Source organism: Dama dama, chromosome 14, assembly GCF_033118175.1.
Source record: "Dama dama isolate Ldn47 chromosome 14, ASM3311817v1, whole genome shotgun sequence".
Taxonomy (NCBI): Eukaryota; Metazoa; Chordata; class Mammalia; order Artiodactyla; family Cervidae; genus Dama; species Dama dama.
The window spans coordinates 50,799,219-50,805,218 of NC_083694.1; the positions used below are offsets into that span (position 1 = coordinate 50,799,219).

General features: G+C 44.8%; 1 protein-coding gene across 8 annotated transcripts in view; it reads right to left on the reverse strand.

The window, feature by feature from the left end:
• The window catches only part of PRDM2 (PR/SET domain 2), a 132,487-nt gene extending 127,164 nt beyond the window's left edge, over window positions 1-5,323 (reverse strand). For 6 of the 8 annotated variants that reach the window (XM_061160713.1, XM_061160710.1, XM_061160707.1 and 3 more), the window contains exon 1: window positions 5,252-5,323. The gene's annotated coding sequence lies outside the window, so the exon portion shown is untranslated. The remainder of the gene's footprint in view (window positions 1-5,251) is intronic. The other 2 variants (XM_061160712.1, XM_061160711.1) reach the window with 1 other exon arrangement.
• Window positions 5,324-6,000: the final 677 nt, after the last annotated feature.

The following is a 6,000-nucleotide window of genomic DNA, read 5'->3' on the forward strand; positions in this document are numbered from 1 at the left end:
ATACCTATTAAGGAAAAAAAATCTAAGCAAAATGCTAGTATTGTTTTTGAAAAACCTAAAGAATCTCAAATTGCTTGCTCACATATTCATCTGTTCATCTTAAAAAATCCAAAAAAAAAGATAGAGGTAATCACTGTACTCACTTTTCAAATACAAAGAGGAGAGAGAGGAAACTGTCTTACCTCTCCCACTGTCAGAAATAATGCCGTCCCTGAATGTACCTGGGATATAGTTCATTCTGTATATTGAGGCAGCACTCTATTATCAGAGAATTGCACTGACACAATATTCATCTCCCAAAACAAGGGAATTGAGCTGCTCAACAACCTCTAACAAGAGGTAACAGAGCTTCACACGTCTATCCTAAGAGTTCTTCCTTTTTAAAATGCCTTCTTTTAGGCATATTTTAATATTAGGCCTTTCAGGATGATGGCAAAGTCCCTAAAATAAGTCTCATGGAACGGGAAACATTTAGGTTCTAGTTTTCATACTGATCCTCCAATGTATGCTTAATTTACGTGGTCTTAAAAAGGCCTTATGAAATGTGCAGCATTCATACTTGTATATAACAAGGGCTGATGAATCCCACAACTCTTTTCAAATATTGATGGCATCATTTAAATTACTTGAAAATGCCACATAATTTTCCCACCAGAATTTAACATAGTTTTAGTGGAACTACATATAAGCACATGTAAAATCTGTAGGTTTTACCAATTTCCAGACAGGCTGCCCATTGTAATCAAACTAACAGTTGCACTTTGCTTTCCATATTTCAGGCAAGCTATGCCAAGAAGTAATTTAGCTCTTTCAAAGCAAAGCCTATCATATGATTTATTGCAAGAGGTACAAAATATTCTTTTCACCGAAATGGCTGGCAAATACATAAGTATTCAGTTGCATGTTCCAAAGGACTAATAAATGAAAACAGAGTAGATGACATGAACCAAGAATCTAAGAAAAAATATTATACAGTACTGAGAAAAATAGTATAAGCATATTTCACTCCAAATGAACCAGATTTATTACATACAATAACTCTAATTCATGCCTCAGGGAAGTGGAGGTGGGGAAAGAAAGGCATTCTCTTTAAAAAAGAATAGTTAAATGACACAAGCATTCATTCCAGTGAATGAATGTGATTCTGTACATTCAGATATCCTGTCATTCAGAAAACAACTCCATTACCAAATGTGGTTCAAGAGCGCCTCTTTTTTTTGTTTTATCAGTGAGTTCTAACATTATTATTATTACTATTATTACAACTTATTAAAGATTACTTATGCCACGATAAAAATTCAATCCATACTATCTATTCTTTTAAAGAAGTCAAATAAAGATTTGACAACTTAATATTTTCCCCTCTAGGGGAAGGTGCAGGTTTGTCATGAGTATCAATAACCTATCTTTAAGTTATAAAGTAACAAAGTTAGCTAAACACTGCACAGGTAAACTTTATTTCTTCAAGACAAATTTTTCACTTTCAGTTCATAACCCTGAATTGTTGTTTGTTTTTTTTTTAAAAGGAAATTTTAGAAAAATTAGTTAGGCTTCTTCCTGCAGTTTTCAAGGGGCTGCTCCACTAAGTTCCATTTTCTAGAAGAAAAGACCACTGTTTTTGTCCTATTCAGTATAACAGACCACAAGCTTAAATTATTCACCATGTTTCAATTCCATGAAAATTTAAAGTTCATAATAATTTAATCTACATACTGGGAATGCTGATCCTATATCAGGAAAACCGCTCCATAGTTTCCACATTACCTCAAGTTCCTTTATCTCTTGCCTTGAAAGGGGCACCAAATCAAAACTGCCGAAAGTGACCATTCAACAAAGTCATAAAATCGGGAGTGCCCTGGTGGTACAATGGTTAAGACTCTGCATTGGGTTCAATGAGGCATGGGTTCAATCCCTCATGGAGGAACAAAGAGCCTACATGCCATATAGCACAGCCAAAAGATTTTTAAAAACAGAAATAAAAAATTAAATGGACAAAGTCATAAAACCAACCTCAGGAAAAGAACTTCCACCTGTAGGAAGCCTGTTCCCTGGCTTCAAGGGGAACTTCACATAAACCATGTGGCATATATTCTTACAGTTCTTTAACTAAAGAGATTCCATAAACAGCTTCTATGATTCAACCATCCAGTGAGATGGGCCTTCCTTTAAAGCAGTGGCTAAAACCTGGGGTGATTTTGCCCTAAAGGGACATCTTACAACGTCTGGAGGGTTTATGGATTGTCACAACTTGGGGGGGAAGGGGAGGTGCCAATGGCATCTGGTGGGCAAAGGTCAGGGACTGCAAAATATCCTACAGGGTACAAGACAGCTCCCACGACAAAGAATGATCCAGCCCCACAACCATGTTAAGGTTAAGAAACCTTGTTTCAATGGGATCTAAGTACTACTTTCAGTCACCCTATGAAAATGATTTTATCAGCTATAAGTATAAGCATCTAATTTCAAAAGGAGAGGGCCAGAACAGTATCCCAGACCTCTAAGCAAACGCTCGGAGGAGCGAGGGCATAGCTGATGAGCTCTAGGCAAACTGCACAGCCCTGGACAGATGTCAGCAGGATCAGCAGTCACCACTGTCGGGTAACATCCCCATCACCTGGAAACTCCCTGGATCTACATGTTGCCAAACAAGCTTGACAATTTCCCCCCACTGTCCACCTACTCCCTCTTTGCTCCCCACTACGGAGTTTTCTAAGGCAGCCCACGGGCTTTTTTTCCTTCTGCGGGAGGATTAAAAATAGCATGAAAAGCAAGTCAGAAGACATGAAAATAGTAAATAACCCAAGGTGCTTTCCATCCCGGAAAGTCTATGATTTAACAGGACTTAAAAGGTTTGTAAATCAGATCTGGAACTTGAAAAGAGATGGGCAGCTTAAAGAAACAGTCCCATGAATAAACAAACATCTAAGGTAAAATAATCATCAAAAGAATATTCGTGCAGATATATGTATGTAACTGCAGAGACCCAGCTGAAGGAGAATAAAACAGCTGAAATGGAGTGCTATTTCTTCAAACTGCACTGGCAGGAAAAATGAGTCTTTAGAGGCTAAAAAACAGAATTTACATTTTTCACGTATCTTAAAAGATGACAGGGCTTAAAAATCCACAATAGAAAAACTTTTAAACAAATCTTAATAAAAAGAAAATCTCAAGCTGTTGAAACCTTACTGATCAATATGGAATTGATAAATAAATTATGGCCCACCCTATAAAATATGGCCATTAAAAATCGCATTGAAGATTTAGTGGCATGGATATATGCTCACAATATCATAAAGGAAAAGAGATTAGAAACAATATATAGCATATGATCTCTATCCTGAACAAAGTGCAAACATATAGAAGTGAATAAACATAAACAAGGAAAGAAAATACACACACGCACACCGTGAGACAGTAAGGAGGAGGTCTGCCAAAGTGTTCGCAGTGGTTGTCTGCGCGAGAAGGGAATGGTCTATTTCTATTCCTTCTTTGTGTTTTTCTCCATTTTCAAACTGTCCTAGAGTGAGAATCTTTTGTTCCATTTTGTACTTACAAAACTAACACGTTATTAGAGATTTACGCCCAATTGTTTCAGGAACTGTCCACAAAATGAGAAAAAACAAATGTGAACCTGCCGACTTTTCAATGAAAAAAACCATCTTCAGAATCAACAAAAACGAACCTCTACTGAACGCTTTGATTATGCACTTGGTGATTTTCTAAGCACTTCAAATATATTAACTTATTTAAACCAAACCAAAAAAGATGTGTAAAAAGAGCCCTGGAATACTAGAAGCTGTGAACAAACGTCAATCCCACTATGAATTTCAATCTCAGTTTCCAATGCTTGAAATGAGGGAGCTGGACTATCTTTAAAGATCCTCTCAAGGCTATACTGAGATTCTACGTGTAAACAATGTGGGCAAATGAGTGTGTGTAAGGAAGCTTACAGGAGAATGAAGGGGCGGCTGCATGCCACCTCAAAAACAAGACCCTACTAAAAAGGAACATACAATATGTCTCTCAGTTCCTCCTCCTTAATATCTGTACAGCACATTTCATAACATGTTTTAAAAAAATGTTTAAAGGCCTACATTTCCCCAACATACTTTCATGCAACTAACTGATCAAATCGAGATGAAGTCTGGCATCTTAAGAGAACCACTGAAAGGGTCTGTTTGTTGTTAGAAGACTGTGACTGCTTTTAACAATAAACATGTAGTAAACAAAAACTTTAATATTTTAATCGCCTTCTGGGTAGGGCCATTTTAGTGTCTGATCAGAGGGATTTAAAAGACTTAACTGGGATTCACCAAAAGGCATTCTGAAATAAACCAAAACCCCAACACAACGCTCAATGGAAGATGAGGGGCACGCGTGTCCTCTCTCTGGGGAAATTACAACTGCGTAGTGGCGGTACTGTGGACTCCCCAGGTCGACGTGGGATTGTTCCCGAAGCTCGTGTCTGGACACAAGGTGGCCAGGGGCTCACGCGTGGGTCGGGAGCCACCACGGAGGGGAGGGGAAAGACACTGACCTGCTTGGTCTACTACGTGTCTCACTTGCTACCATCAAAAATAGGTTCGGGGGCATCTGTGGTAACAAAATGCGTGAGAGAAATGAACTGTCTGTTTAACACAAAAACACCGGTGGGTCTGTGATGGGATCATCGAGGGAGAACGTTTCCAAGCTTCAACTACACTTTGTGGATTTAGGAACCACAAAGACGCGAAACGCTGAACAAATTCAGAACGCAAGTGTGAGAGACACGTTCGGCTGGAACACAAAAAAGGAAGAGCAAGACCACTTGAAATTGGAACGGCCCTGGGACCGGTGGGCACCCTCGCGGGCCCGAGACCGGGATCCCGCTGGAGTCGCAGGCGCCCGCCCGGCGCCGCCGCCCGGCAGCCCACCCGCGTCCTCCCCGCGGGGCGCGCGGCTAACCAACGGCGACAAAGCGAACCCCACAACTTCCCCGCGCCGGGGCCCAAGGCCGGGCCGGGTTGCTCGGCGCGGGAGGACAGACCCCGGCCGCCCGCGGGCCGCGCCTCGTTGCGGGGGGCCCCGCGAGCGCCGGACGTTGAGACCTCGAAGGGGGCGCGCCCGCCGACCCGCCCGGCCCTAAGCGCCCGGGTCCCCGGCGTGTCGCTCCCGCCGCCGCCGCCTCGCTCCTCGCGGACAGGGACGGGAGTCCCGGCGCGGAGCCCGCCGCCGTCCCGGCAACCACCCGCCCTGGCTGGCTGCTTCTTACCTGGCTGCGCCCGCCGCGCCCCGCACCTCAGAGCGCCGAGAGCCACCGCCCGAGCCGCCGCCACCGCTCCGCCCGCCCCGGCGCCCGCGGCCGCGCCGCCGCCATCTTGGCTCCGGTCGGAAGTGACGTCGGGCGGCGCCGGCCGCGCGACCTCCGGGACCCGTGCCGCCCGCGCGGTTGCCTAGGGCCGCGACCCCCGACTGCGCAGACACCAAGCGCCTCCAGCGGAGGACCCCGACCCCGGCCTCACACGCGCCGAGAGCCCCGACCCGGGCCGCCCTGGCTCCGAGGTGTGTTCGCCCGGGAGTCCCGACCTCGGTTCTCGCTGGCACGACGACCGGGACTGCACACGTCCCGACACGCGGCCGCCCTCAGAGGGACCCCGAGGACCCCGGCGGCCAGGCCTGGGCTTGCCACCACCAGTCTGCCTGCACCAAAGGCTTGGGATTCTGCGCAATCTAAGTTACTACGAGAACCTGGAGGGAAAAAGAAAATGGCTTCACCACTAAGTCCCTGTCAGATGAGGAAACATAGACCCCTTTTCTTCACTCCTCTCTAAGGACCAGTTTAGCCTACCCCCAAAAGATCCAGCTCCAAGGGGAGGGTGCTGCTTGGTTTATTTGTTCCTTCGTTACGAAAGAGTATTTCTTGCCTGCTGGCCATGTGGCTAGCAGTGTGTTACATGCTGGGAGTAATGCACAGACCACAACATTGGCCTTGTCCTGTGGAACTTAATTGTCTACAAATGA